We start from the raw sequence: 14,696 nt of genomic DNA on the forward strand, positions 1-14,696 counted from the left end.
GTTATACGTTTTCTCACAGGTATGACTTTAGAAAGCATCTTAAAGAGAACAATGTATATATTTTAGTCAGTTCTCATTCAAACCAGTTTCGATGTTTAAATTTACTTGTAGAGCGTCGATTATATTAGATTAAACTATTAGATTTGAAGTTTTTGTAAATTGAGAACTTTTTGTGTTGATAATTCAATGAGATGAAGACGAACGGGTGTAATTTAAACAAATTGTATTCAAATGTTTTGGTCAGATAATGAAACCTTGAACTCATCGTTCGTCTAAAGAACAAAAGACAGGTGAAAAACAAATCTGTCAACCAAGTACGTGAATCAGATGCTTCATTCAAACGAAACAAATTTTCTATCTTTTGACACAAAAGAGAGAAATATGGGTTAAAAACTAAGATGTTTATTGAAAACGAAATAATTTAAAATGTTTTGTCAGCGATTATTTTAATGTATTTCGAAATAATTGTAGTTATTTTGAAAAATGTAAACTAGGGTAAGTGTTCAACTTTTTTGATTGGTCAATTTGAGAAAGAACTCTCGCGTATAAATGTCAGTTTGCTTTACTCTTAAATTATTGCCAGAGGTATTCAGAAAACAGACACAAAATGTAAGTCTTTATTATTACAACTTAATTGATCTGAAAGCTTCTTTTTATTTACTTGATTTTTCGTTTTATTTTTGCTCCCTACACGTATCAATTAAGTTAAAATAGTCGATATATTTAACATTATAATTATTGAGATTTTGTGAAAATGGATTTACAATCATGCATTTCAATTTGAATGCATAGAAATGTTTAGTATTTGTTAATTATATTATTTTGTCAAGTAAAGATGGTTTAATTTCTTTACAATACGTTTCTTATTAATATGTTTAAAAATAAAAATTGTTCCTAAAATACAAAATTTACAACATTTATTGCTAAACTTTTTTATTCGGTATATTTTATTGGACCTGTGTTGAAGGACGCAGTGTAATAGGGCGAGCCGAGATCTTTGAAAATCATTTAATAAGATGGAAAAGTTATTTTATAATTCATGCAGATGTTTTTTTTCGTTATTTCTATAACATTTTTTAACATTTAAATTTTAGTAAATAAAATGTTCTTTTTACAAATTTTTTTTGTAAAATCTTTTAACACTGATAAAAAGAATGTTTCTTTCAAGTTGAGAACCTCCGCTCCTTTAGCTTCATAAAAGTTTATTTCATTCTTTGCAATGTTAACTGCATGTTTTATATCAAAAGTTGATTACGTTTACAAATATAAATTAAAAAAATAAATGTTTTGAATTATCAAAGTGACAAGAATTTGGCGACTTTATGAACTTCAAGGCATTTTTACAAGGTGCGTGTTTTTATTTTTAAAAACGTTTTATATGTAATAGTCATTAATAAAAGGAGATTCGACGTGCACATAAGTTGACGAGAAACGTTTTACCAGAGAGAAATAAAAACAACAGTTAGATACTTTACATATATCTTAACCCGAAATACAGATGTATTGATATTAATTTCTATCCGACTCAACTCATTTGTTATAAAATAAAATGACGATAACCACAGAGACTATATAGCACATGGTGCGTTGCAAACACACATTGAATAATTGATTGTCGCTTACTTAGAACTAATTGCAATTATTTCGGAACGAAAATTTAACAGTTAATACAAAAAGTAGATTAAAAGAGGGACGAAAGATACCAAAGGGACAGTCAAACTCATAAATCTAAAACAAACTGACAACGCCATGGCTAAAAATGAAAAAGACAAACAGAAAAACAATAGTACACATGACACAACATAGAAAACTAAAGAATAAACAACACGAACCCCACCAAAAACTAAGGGTGATCTCAGGTGCTCCGGAAGGGTAAGCAGATCCTGCTCCACATGTGGCACCCGTCGTGTTGCTTATGTGATTACAAATCCGGTAAATAGTCTAATTCGGTAGGTCACATTCATGAAAGGGAAGGGGATTGTAGTTACGACGTAAGGAACATATCCGATATCATTTGTGAAACGGTTATTCCATAGATTACATGTATGCAAGGTAGAACGATAGGGAATTGCCACTGGGAACAAAGCTACAAACCATCATAGAGTATTTATTGTACAAAAGGTATCAACTTTAAAGAACCGATTGACATGTGTTATTATAAAAACATCACGAAATCGGCATGTTTAGAAAACAATATGTCTCTTATGAAAAAAAACAAATTGAAGGTTTATCAAAAGAATGAAAAACATGCAATCTAATGAAATATTTGTTATTTTCAGGATCAGATTGTTTATTTTCGTTTTGTTGGTCAGCGTTTACAGCTGTGTCCATGCAAGTCCTGGGTCAGATTTTTTAGGAATCCTCGCTTGGACAAATGGAGTTGACCTTGAAACAGTTCACACTCGCGAAGAAGCATGCCAATACAAAGAAGGTACAGATTTCAACTTAGAAGATTGCATAAACGCTGTAATTGATAAGGTTTGTTCCGGAAATTGCAACGGAAGAGGTCGGGATGTTGTTTCAGCTGTTATCTGGCAAGCCGTGTTGCAAGCCTCGGCTGATGATTTTTGTGCAAAAGCAGAAGATGAAGAGGGTTGCGTCTGGCTGTTATCTGAATCAAAAGATTGCGAGGACAAACGATCGTTTAATATCAAAAAGTCTTCTGGATCAGGACACGATCTTCCACAGCTGCCACCAAAACCCAGTGAGAAGAGGAGTTTGAATTTCGACAACTTGAAAAATGCTCTCAAGGCAAACAGAGGTAGAAGTGGTTTATTAAGGAAAATGCTGAATATAAAAAAATAACATTGACGATACTATAGTGGACCCTGACGACCAATGAACTGCGACACGGACAATGATTGTATTGATTGTAATAATATTTTTGGGGACATTTGGAAGGGGACTACAAAAATGCAGGGCTACTTTTGATAACTGTATGTGATTTAAAATTAAAATGAAATAGTTTTAAAGGCATTTGTTCAATTTAGTGTTTTTTAGTTGAGAACATGTATTTTTAATGTGTTTAATTGTGACGAAAAACTACAACAAACACACAAAATGTAAAAAATCATTAGCGTAGAAACGAACAAAATCGATTGGTTATCTATATGAGATGTGTATAGTTTTGACATTGAGTATCATTAAACAATTGAAGAAGGTGATATGATATTTTCTTCAAATTTTAACTGATGCCTGATACAAAAACTGTTAATTTCATATTTACTGAATACAAAAATAAAGGAGTGAAAACATTAAGCTGAGAACTCGAGGTCATATAGATTTCTTATTTCAATGTCATGTATTCTTCTTTTTGGGGTTTTAGTGAGATCGTTCCAAAAAACTACGTTTAGACATGTCATCTTGTACACAGCTGAGTATAATTATGTTACAGTTAAAGGTTGTTGTACAAAACATGAGTATATGATTATAAATTGAACTTATGACAATATCTACAGCCATTCACTACATGTAGCATCAGCGTATAATGAGTTTAAATGTATATCCAGTTGTTGGCATGATACTGGTTATATTCATCTCGTATATCTTATGATGCTATGATACTTAATCCCTAACGGGATGGAATGGCTTGATATTCATATGACGAAGATATAGTGTTTCAATAAGTGTTATTGTGGTCTGGAGATGGCATATCAGTAACTTCTTGTAGTCCATTGTTAAAGTATGCATCATTGTCATCTTGTTTAGTTTCTCTTGTTACCTATTCTGAAATCGGACTCGGACTTCTTTTAAATGAGTTTTACCGTGCGTATTGCTGTGTTTTTTACACTGGCTAGAGGTATAGAGCGAGGGTTGAGATCTCAAAAAACTTGTTTAACCCCGCCGCATTCTGGGTGTTGCTAAACGGCGGAAACGGAAAACGAAACGGAAACAGAAACGGAAAGAAATTTTTATATGGACGGATTTTAAGGGGGGATGAAGAACTATGAAAATCAATAGATCTTGCCTTGTTGGGAAATTTTGCTATTAAAAGTTTTTTTTTCTATTTATCATATATTTCAATATAACAAGTGAACATGCAAGTTAGAAAATTCGTCCTATAAGGTCGATAACTCCTATAAGAAGTCATTTAACCGTTTTGACGAGAATGGGCATGAGGTAGAGCTCAACATTCTAATAAAATTGAGAATGAAAACGGGGAATATGTCAAAGAGGCAACAACCCGACGAAAGAGCAAACGACATCCGAAGGCCACCAATGGGTCTTTAACGCGGCGAGAAAATCCCGCACCGGGAGGTGGTATCAGCTGGCCCCTAAATAAAATTATGTACTAGTTCAGTGAAAATGGGCGTCTCACTAAACTCCAAAACATATAAATGAGATTAAATTAAAAAAATATACAAAACTAACAAAGGCCAGAGGTTTCTGAAAAAATGTGGCGGGGTTAAACATGTTTTGTGAGATCCCAACCCTCCCCCTATACATCTAGCCAATGTAGAATAAAGAAACACATATGAAGCAATACACACAGTAAAACTCATTTTAAAAGAAGTCCGAGTCCGATGTCAGATTAGACATGTTTTTCAAATCAGATTTTCGTTATTTATACCTTTTTTTAATAGACATCCCTTATATTTTATTCCTATGTTTTAATTTTAGCCATGTCGGCTAACTTGGCTGACAGGAAGGGTTATCCAACACAATGTTTATACTATATACACAAATGATAATTGTTGCAAGGTTTAACCAAAACTATCAGACTACTCCCTAAACGACATATGTTCAATAAAATTTGGCCCAGTAGTTTCAGAGACTGCGAAATTTTGTAAAAGTTAACAAAGACAAAATCGGACGACGAACGCCAAGTGACGAGAAAAGCTCTCTTAGCAGGGCAAGGTCAGATAAAAAAATAAGAACTCTCTTAAAGAATACCATTCAAGACTAAAGCAGGTCTTAGTACCAGCAGAAAACGACCATAACAGAGCAAAAACATTGAATGAACATTTCACTATAATTGAATCAATTAAGAAAACATCAGCTAAATATGAACCACTAAATGAACCGTTACATCCAAAATGGAAAGACATAACAACCTAAGTATGGACGAGAACAAAAATAGAATATGGATTCAATACATTAAAAGTATGAGGGCAAGAGGAAATAGGCTATAGAATGTAAAAATATATAAAATGAATTAGCAGCTATCATATTATTATTCACCATTTTTTTCAACAATCATCAATACCAGCTTGATACCTGATGAATGGACAACAGGAGACATTTGTGCATTTCCGCTAATTAAGTATCTCAAACATGCATTCGCTGCAAGATCCTGAGACATATACTAGTAGTATGCTCTAACATAATGCGTTACAGTCTAGATTATTATAATATCATCAATGCGTCACGTCTTGGATGCATGATTTTTTGTTAGTTGTTATTGGCTTTGAACTAGCTGTCAGTTAACTATGAATACTCTCAGAACCGAAGCTATTTGAATAGTCTTATCCTGAAGATGTAACTAGCAATTTTGCAAAATCAATTTGTCGTAATCTTTTACGGTTGCGAAGGAGTCGTGGACACAAGGAAAACAGTGTTTGGGGAGATAACTCCTACAAAGAAAAGTATTCGGTTACACAGGGTAAATTTCAAAAGCGCATAAACTGTTCGATATCATATACCAAATATCTAAGCGACATATTGCGAAACAAATATTTATCGCAAGAACAAAATTAGGCGGAAGAAAAAAAAAATAATCAGAAGAAAAACAATAGGTCTTTCCACAAGACCTAATTAAAAACCAATTGTTCAGAGAACAATTGAGGTTCTTTCCACCACTTACAATATATTTTTTGTTATCAAAACATTGAAATTAAGTTTAAATGTCAATTCTTATGGCTTTATGATGTATCAATATGAATTTAAGCAAAGGTCAGAATCTAGAACGTCCAATTTGATTATGACCTTGACCTCAATTCCAAAGTCATAAAGCAAGGACCTCAAATTAAAAGACACTTGCTCTGTAATATGTTTGGTTAATGAGTTGTATCACTTAACGCATTATTCTAGATATAAAAGGGGAGAAAACCCTTATTTATGGTCAACGTACCCTTGCAATCAAAACAAAAGTGTTACGACATGTTGCAACTAACAATTTTGTAAAAATAAGATGTCAACATGTTATAAATTTTATGAAAATAAGTGAAAATAAGTGAAAATAAGTGAAAATAAGCCAAAATCAAAATTTATAACTTGACCTTGACCTTTGACCTTGACCTCATTTTCATTATTTTGGACCAAGGACATCAAATCTAAAGACCCTAGTTCTCTATCACTTATGGTTTACCAGCTAGAAGTGCAAATCACTTATATCAAAAACATTAGGGGGAATAACTCTAATATTGAGTCTTTTATGGTTACGAAGGAGTACTGGCCACAAGAAAAACAGTGTTTTGGGAGATAACTCTTACAACGTAAAATGTTTAGTTACGCAGTTGTCAGTTTAAAAAGCGTATAAACTATACGATATCATATTTCAAATATCAAAGCGAGATCTTGCGAAACAACAAAACTACGCAAGAAATATTCGAATATCACTGCCAAGGCCATTTGTAAATTTCCAACAATCTATGGCTTCCATGAATTATTTTTTAAACAGATTATTCTATAATGGTATTATTTAAATAAGTTTTTCTATATGAGCTGCACTTTGAATAAAACACCATATTTGTTTGAAGAAAATTGATATTCACCGCGGTGAATCAGAAGTAGTGCATGTAAACTTCTGCTTTTCTATGTTTATTGAGGGTTCAAATTGAAAGTTTGATAATCAAAATATACAGGGAAAACATACTGGTAAACCACTGAAAATACAACAAGACCTTAGTCTTTTAATGTCTATAACATTTTTGCAAAATTTTTAAATCTCCATAAATATAGAAGACAAGAAGATTACCCAAAGTAATTTGGTGTCATTTGTATATTTCTAATAACTACTTTTTGCATAACACTTTGACGAATAAGACAGCATGAAGTTCTAAACATCAACCTGTACCCTTTGATCTTAATCTTCGACGATTTTTACCCGAAAAGTGACAGTTTCAGTCCTACTTAGACATCTAAGATACCATTATTCTGCGACATTTTTTGATATGATCTGTATATATATTATATACATTTTAAAATAGCATTGCATTTTAATGAAATTGAAAGACTAGGGATTTTCAACGTCATGTACTTTTTGTAAGCGGTCACCGTAGGATTTCACCATACATTTTGAATATCAAAGTTGCACTTTGAGTCTTCTGTTAACACAAAGACAAACAGGTAGGATCTGCTTACCCTTCCGGAGCACCTGAGATCACCCCTAGTTTTTGGTGGGGTTCGTGTTGTTTATTCTTTAGTTTTATATGTTGTGTCATGTGTACTCTTTTTTTTCTGTTTGTCTTTTTCATTTTTAGCCATGGCTTTGTCAGTTTGTTTTAGATTTATGAGTTTGACTGTCCCTTTGGTATCTTTCGTCCCTCTTTTATGTTAATTCCTTTGGGGTCATTTGTATATTTGAAATTACTGACTATTTTCCTATTATTATGAATATTTAGAGACCAGGAAGGTTCATCCATCGCCCTGTGCTTTTTTACCTAAATTCTTAACGATGTTTAGCTGAATATCTTAGGTGTTTTGGTTGACTTGTCATACTTATTTAAATTTATATTTTTTAAAGATTACTAATAAAAATGTAAGAGCGATCGCTTGTTTTGTTCTATTAATATGATTAACAAAAGTGCATTTTGTTGATAACATTTTATATTTCATAAGACTAATGTGCGATTTACACAAATGGTAATATTTGTGGTGAAAAGGATTTCTTTCAAATTAGTTTACGCCTTACGATTATAAAGCTATCCGGCTTTTATTATTATCGAATATTCATTTTTTTATTATTATTTTCACCTATGATATTTAAATATCTAACCGACTAATCTAGCAGTCGGTTAAATAATAGTAGTATCGAATAACGAACAACGAATGGGCCTTTAACGCCACGTCCATATCAATTATTTAAAAGTTGACGATTTTTTTTATGTAATAAAAAATGCTATAGATACGCGTTAACTTGAAATTTCAAGACTATAGCATTTATATACGTCTTTTTGTACTTTTTGTGCGGTTGTAAAAATATGACCCGTAATAACATGTTAAGTATATAAAACGACGAAAATAATTGTATAACAATCTTTTCCAACCGGATCAAAAAGTTCTGACATTCTGTTTTGTTGTTTAAGATTAAGATCAAGATAAAGGCAATTTCTAAACGGCCGTACAAAAACGTCTAAAATAAACTGCATGGAAATTAATCAGTCTCGCGTTAGTCAATCTCGATTTCGTTTCATATTTACTCTAAAATATTAAAACATTCAATTGATTTAAGCTTTATTGCATCGAGATAAATACATAACACCTTTTTAACGACTTTTAACTGCAAAATTTAAATGACTCCTTTATAGTTATGTTTGTACATGAATTATTAACTAAAGTGTCTTTCAAATATTATCAAGGGATATTACTTCCTTATTAACCTATTTAGTTTTTGAAAAAAAGGTTGAATATTTGTTACGAAGACCCATGTATGACCCCCTGCGTTAATTTTGAATTTTTCGTTACATCAAATGACCCAATATTGTAATGCAAGTATTTCACAATTCAATACATTTATCATTTAAAGTTGAATAAATATATTACATGTACCAAATTTTACTGAGTTTATTTGAAATTTCAATTTATGACTTTTTTAAAAAAAATTTATAGTAAATTAATTACCAATACTTAAATGAAAAGTATTGACAGTTATTAAAATAATACATAAGTTAGTTCACTTTATAAATAAAACTCATATCCTTTAATTTACTTATGATTTTTTTTTAATAATTAATTTGAATGTTTTTAATGATCATGTTCTTTTTTGTTTTTTTCTGATCATATCTCCTTCAAAATTAATTTTAGTAAATGTGTTCCTGCTCCTTTTCATACGATATAACGACGAAAGTAAGATTGTATGAATAGGAGAAAGAATACACCAATGTCATGAAATAAGTGTAAATAAAAAGAATTTTGATTCTGAAAAAATAAGTTAGACACAGAAAACAGGAAAAAAATCCATGCCTCAATCGCATTAGCTTTAACTTCGACTTGAAATGACTCTTAACGAATGCAAAATAACAGATACCAAGATTTAGACAATAAGTAAAACCTAAAGAATTCAGATAGTTACTTGTGCAGTTTTTTGTTCAGAGAATGAGTTATCTGTTCCTGCAAAGCAAGATAGAACTTTTCGAGAAAAAAAAACCTGATATGATCTTAATACTCGTATTGTCTGGTCCATTATTAAACAAAAGAGTAGTAAACTTATATGGTCCGACCATACTCAGACCATATCAGTATACTGATTTGGCCATGTCCATACACATATGGTCTAAATATTCATAGTGTCTGGAACATCATCAACTCCAGTCAAGACGTCATACATATATGAATACATATTATTAGCTGAATGGTCACAGTTATGTGATCCGTATTCTATAAAAAAAAATACATCATGCAAACTTTTTATTCAATACACTGTTTTCATAATTATAACGAATTCAACTATAAAAATGCATTGCTTTTTATGAATTTGTTTTAAACGTTTCTAAACGCGTCAATTGCAATATCATAGGAAATAATATATGTTTTCCTCCAACTCACACCAATTGTAAGCTTAAACTATTCGAACCACCTGTCGAAAAAGTTATATACTTAGTAGTCAAAAATTGGTATTTGAAAAATATTTTTTTTACAAAAGGAAAAAAAAGGTTGGACGTGAAATGCATGAAGGTGTTTGTTACATTTTACTGCACTACGTGTTGCTTCCGTTTAATAAATTATTGTCCCAGTTTAGTATATATTGAGAATGACACCATTTCTTCACGTCAGTCCAATATTTCTCAGTTTGGATATATGTCAGTTTATTTTGACTCCATTTTTTAATACTTAGTTTTCACACAAGCTGGTTTAGATGTTTACTTGTTGAGCGTAGATTATTTTAGATTATAAAACTAGATTTGAAGTTTCTGTAAACTGAAACTTTTTTATGTTGACAATTTAAAGAAATGAGGACGATAAAGTGTGATTTAAACACATTGTATTCAAATGAATTGGTCAGATAATAAAAACCTTGAACTCATCGCTCGACTGAAAAACAAAAGACCAGTGAAGCAAAAATCTGTCAACAAAATACGTGAATGAGATCTTTGATTTAATAAATTCTATATCTTTTGACACAAAAGAGAGAAATATGGGTTAAAAACTGAGTTGTTTATTGAGATCTGAATAATTAAAAATGTTTTGTCAGCGACTTTTTTTTAATGTATTTCGAAATCATTTAGTTATTTTGAAAAAAGTAACCTAGGGTGAATGTTTTATGAACGTTTTTGATTGGTCAATTTGAGAAAGTAATTCTTGTATAAATGCCAGTTTTCTTCACTTTTAAATTATTGCCAGAGGTATTCAGAAAACAGATACAAAATGTAAGTTTTTTTTATTTTAAATTAATTGATCTGATAGCTTCTTTTAATTTACTTGAATTTTCGTATTACCTATACTCTTTACGTTTTTCAAGTTGAAATAGTGGATATATTTAACAATGTATTGTCAATAAAGGGAATTTGAGATGAAGAAAAAGGATTTACCTACATGCATTTAAAAAAAAATAAGTTTCAATTATTAATATTTGTTGCTAAACATTTTTTATTTGGTACATTTTGTCGGACGTGTGTTGTAGGACGTAGTGTTATTAGGCGAAGCAAGATCTTTGAAAAATCATAAGATAAAATAGAAAAGTTATTTTAATATTGATTCAGAAAAAAAATCAGTTTTATTTAATCATTTCGATTACATTTTTTAACATTTAAATTTTGGTAAAAGAAATGTTCCTGTCACATTGCTATTGTAAATAATATGAGGCAAGAATTACCTGTGAATGGGGACGAAGTCTATGATTTCTTTTTTAAATCAACAATGTTAAAAAAGAGAAACGGAAATACCGTAACGTTTCCGATTTTGGTTCTGTTGTTAGGGACTTTAAAGTTATTTAAGTTGTGACGTCATATTCAATGTAAATAAAGAAACGCTGTCATCAGGTAACGTTTTTTTAATAACAATTTTTTTTTCTTCAAATGAATTAGTAAAAGTTCCTTTCTTTACATATACATATTCATATACATTTTATTCAGTCACATGTAAACAAGACCGGAAACGGTAGTATATTTCTGCGCCGATCCGGAAATTCAAAAACGCGACAAAAAAAAAATTGAACGATTTTGAGTTCATTAGTACAATGAAAAATTCGGGAAATTTTCCCGATTTTTTTTTTTTTATTTTTTTTTTATTGGATTTTCTACTGTAATAGGGGACTATACAATTTGTGTGGGTAAAATCTTTAACACTGATAAAAAGAATAATAATTTCAAGTGTAATACCTGCGGCACCACCCTTTAAGCTTTATTAACGTTATTTCCATCCTTTGGCATGTAAACTGTGTTTTTTTCAAAAACCTGATTGCGTTTACAAATATCAATTAAAAACAATATAGACTTTAATATCGCAGTGAAAAAGATTTGGCGACCTTAAGAGGGCATTTTCACAAGCTTCGTGTTTTTAAAATGTTTTATATGTAATGGTAATTAATAAAAAGAGATTCGATGTGCACATAAGTCAATGAGACAACACTTTACAAGAGAAAAAAACAGTTAAATACTTTACATATATATCTTAACCCGAATTATTATAACAGATGTATTGATATTCCTTTATATTACGGATTACAAATGAGTCGAGTTTTGTGACTGGATAACAACACAGAGATGTCAGTATATATTCAGGAAACTGCCGGGATATATACGACGTCCCCCCCCCCCCCCCATTGGAACATCAACAATGTCATCATAACACCTTTTACTATGTTATGTAGATTGCACAAGGTAGAACGATAGGGAATTGCCACTGTAAACAATGCCACGGGAAAACATTTTGCCTTGCAACAAATTGAGCATTTGGAACCCTCAAAGTGTAGGTCTTTAACATGCAGAGAATGTGACATTCTATGTACAAAAGGTCTCAAATTTAAAAATACATTCCAAAATATACATATTAGGAAACGTACCTGTCACTTTTGATAAAACAAATTTAAGGTTTATCAAAAAAATAAACAGCATGTAATCTAATGGAAAATATGTTATTTTTTAGGATGAAATCGATGTTGTTCGTTTTGTTGGTCAGCGTTTACAGCTGTGTCCATGCAAGTCCTGGGTCGGATTTTCTAGGAATTCTCGCTTGGACAAATGAAGTTGACCTGGAAACAGTTCACACTCGCGAAGAAGCATGCCAAGTCAAAGAAGGTACAGATTTCAACTATGAAGGTTGCATAAACGCTGTTATTGATAAGGTTTGTTCCGGAAATTGTAACGGAAGAGGTCGGGATGTTGTTTCAGCTGTTATCTGGCAAGCCGTGTTGCAAACATCGCCTTTCGAATTTTGTAAAGAAGCAGAAGATTTCTGGGGTTGCGTATGGCTGTTATCGGAATCAAATGATTGCAAGGACAAACGATCATTTGGTATCAAAAAGTCTTCTGGATCAGGACACGATCTTCCACAGCTGCCACCAAAACCCAGTGAGAAGAGGAGCTTGAATTTCGACAACTTGAAAAATATTCTCAAGTCAAACAGAGGTAGAAGTGGTTTATTAAAGAAAATGCTGAATATCAAAAAATAACATTGACGAGACTATGGTGGACCCTGACGACCTATGAACTGTGACACGGACAATGATTATATTGATTGTAATAACATTTTAGGGGACATTTTGAAGGGGACTACAAAAATACGGGGCTACTTTTATGACTGTTTGTTTTTTTAAATTAAAATGAAATAGTTTTAAAGACATTTGTTTAATTTAATGTTTTTTTATAGTTGAGAGAACATGTATTTTTAATTTTGATGAAAAACTACAACAAACACACAAAATGTAAAAGAAATCATGTGCGTAGAAACGAACTAAATCGATTGGTTATCTAAATGAGATGTGTATAATTATAACCTTGAGTATCATTTAACAATTGAAAGAGGTAATATGACACTGATGCCTGATACAAAAACTGTTAATTTCATATTTACTGAACAAAAAATAAATGAATGAAAACATAAAGCTGAGAACTCGAGGTCATATAGATTTCTTCTGGTACAATGCCATGTATTCTTCTTTTTAGGGTTTTAGTGAGATAGTTCAAAAAAACTACGCCTAGAATTGTTCATCTTGTACACAGCTGAGTATAATTATGTGACAGTTATAGGTTGTTGTACAAAACATGAGTATATGAGTATTAATTGGACTTAAGGCAATATCTACAGCCATTCACTACATGCAGCATTAGCGTATAACCAGTTTTAACGTATATCCAGTTGTTGGCATGATACTGGTTATATTCATCTCATATATCTCATGATGCTATGATACTTAATCCCTAACGGAATGGCTTGGTATTCATATGATGAAGACATAATCTCTCAATCAGTTTAATTGTGGTCTGGAGCTGGCATGTCAGTAACATCTTGTAGTCCTATACATCATTGTTATCTTGTTTAGTTTCTCTTGTTACCTATTCTGAAATCGGAAACGGACTTCTTTTAAAATGAGTTTTACCGTGCGTATTACTGTGTTTTTTTACACTGGCTAGAGGTATAGGGGTGGCATCTCAAATTTTGTTTTTAACCCCGCCGCATTTTTGGTGTCTGTTCAAAGTCATGGGACTTTGGCCTTTGTTAGTCTTGTATAATTTTTATTTTATATATATATATATATATATCGGAGTACGTTTTCACTCAACTAGTAGTCAAATATGGTCAGTTTTGGTTGATGTTGTCAAATATGGTCAGTTTTGATTGATGCAGACAAATAATTTTGTTACATGAGTCAGTCTGAGGTATGAAAACTACTGTTATTTTTTTCTGATGCGATATTTTGAATAAAAATAGGAAATGCTGGCACTCTCAATTGATGCGAGAAAAAAAATTGTGGTCATTGATTTCCAATATTGCAGTTATTTATATACTACAGTCCCTCTTGACCTAAAAATATAACTGAATTACTGTGCAGCTATTTAGATTTACATTAAAAAAAAGCAAATATGGTAAGTTTTGGTTGAAGCGGTCAAAAGATTTTATTACACAACTTAGTCTGAAGTATGAAAACTACTGATATTTGTTTATGATTCAATATTTTGAACAAAAAGAGGACATGCTCATTGGCGGATCAAGGGGTGGGTCCAGGAGTTGGAACCCCCTTTTTTTTACGATCAATGCATTTGAATGGATCATATAGTTGGAACCTCCCTTTACTCATGGTTGGAACCCCCACCCCTTTTTTTAAATGGCTGGATCTGCCCCTGCATGCTGGCATTATAAATTGGTGCGAACAAAATTGTTTTCCAATATTGCTGTAACTTGTATATTACAGTCCCTCTTGGTCTAAAATTAAAACTGAAGTCCTGTGCAGTTATATAGATTTGCAGAAAGAAAGAGCAAATAATGTCAGTTTAGATTGATGCGGTTAAAAGATTTGTGTTAAACAGGTCCGTCCAAGATATGAAAACTACTCGTAAACAGATATTACATTTGGTTAATGAGGTCAGATAATTTTGTTA

General features: G+C 31.6%; 2 long non-coding RNA genes across 2 annotated transcripts; both read left to right on the forward strand.

Annotated features, from left to right (window-relative positions):
- The first annotated feature begins 497 nt into the window (after window positions 1-497).
- LOC143052566 (uncharacterized) lies at window positions 498-2,976 on the forward strand. Its single transcript, XR_012971153.1, has 2 exons — window positions 498-609; window positions 2,280-2,976. It is a non-coding gene; the product is annotated as an uncharacterized LOC143052566 (long non-coding RNA).
- Window positions 2,977-10,393: 7,417 nt separating this feature from the next.
- On the forward strand, window positions 10,394-12,939 carry LOC143052567 (uncharacterized). Its single transcript, XR_012971154.1, has 2 exons — window positions 10,394-10,526; window positions 12,244-12,939. It is a non-coding gene; the product is annotated as an uncharacterized LOC143052567 (long non-coding RNA).
- The last annotated feature ends 1,757 nt before the right edge of the window (window positions 12,940-14,696 follow it).

This window comes from Mytilus galloprovincialis, chromosome 11 (genome assembly GCF_965363235.1).
Source record: "Mytilus galloprovincialis chromosome 11, xbMytGall1.hap1.1, whole genome shotgun sequence".
Classification (NCBI taxonomy): Eukaryota; Metazoa; Mollusca; class Bivalvia; order Mytilida; family Mytilidae; genus Mytilus; species Mytilus galloprovincialis.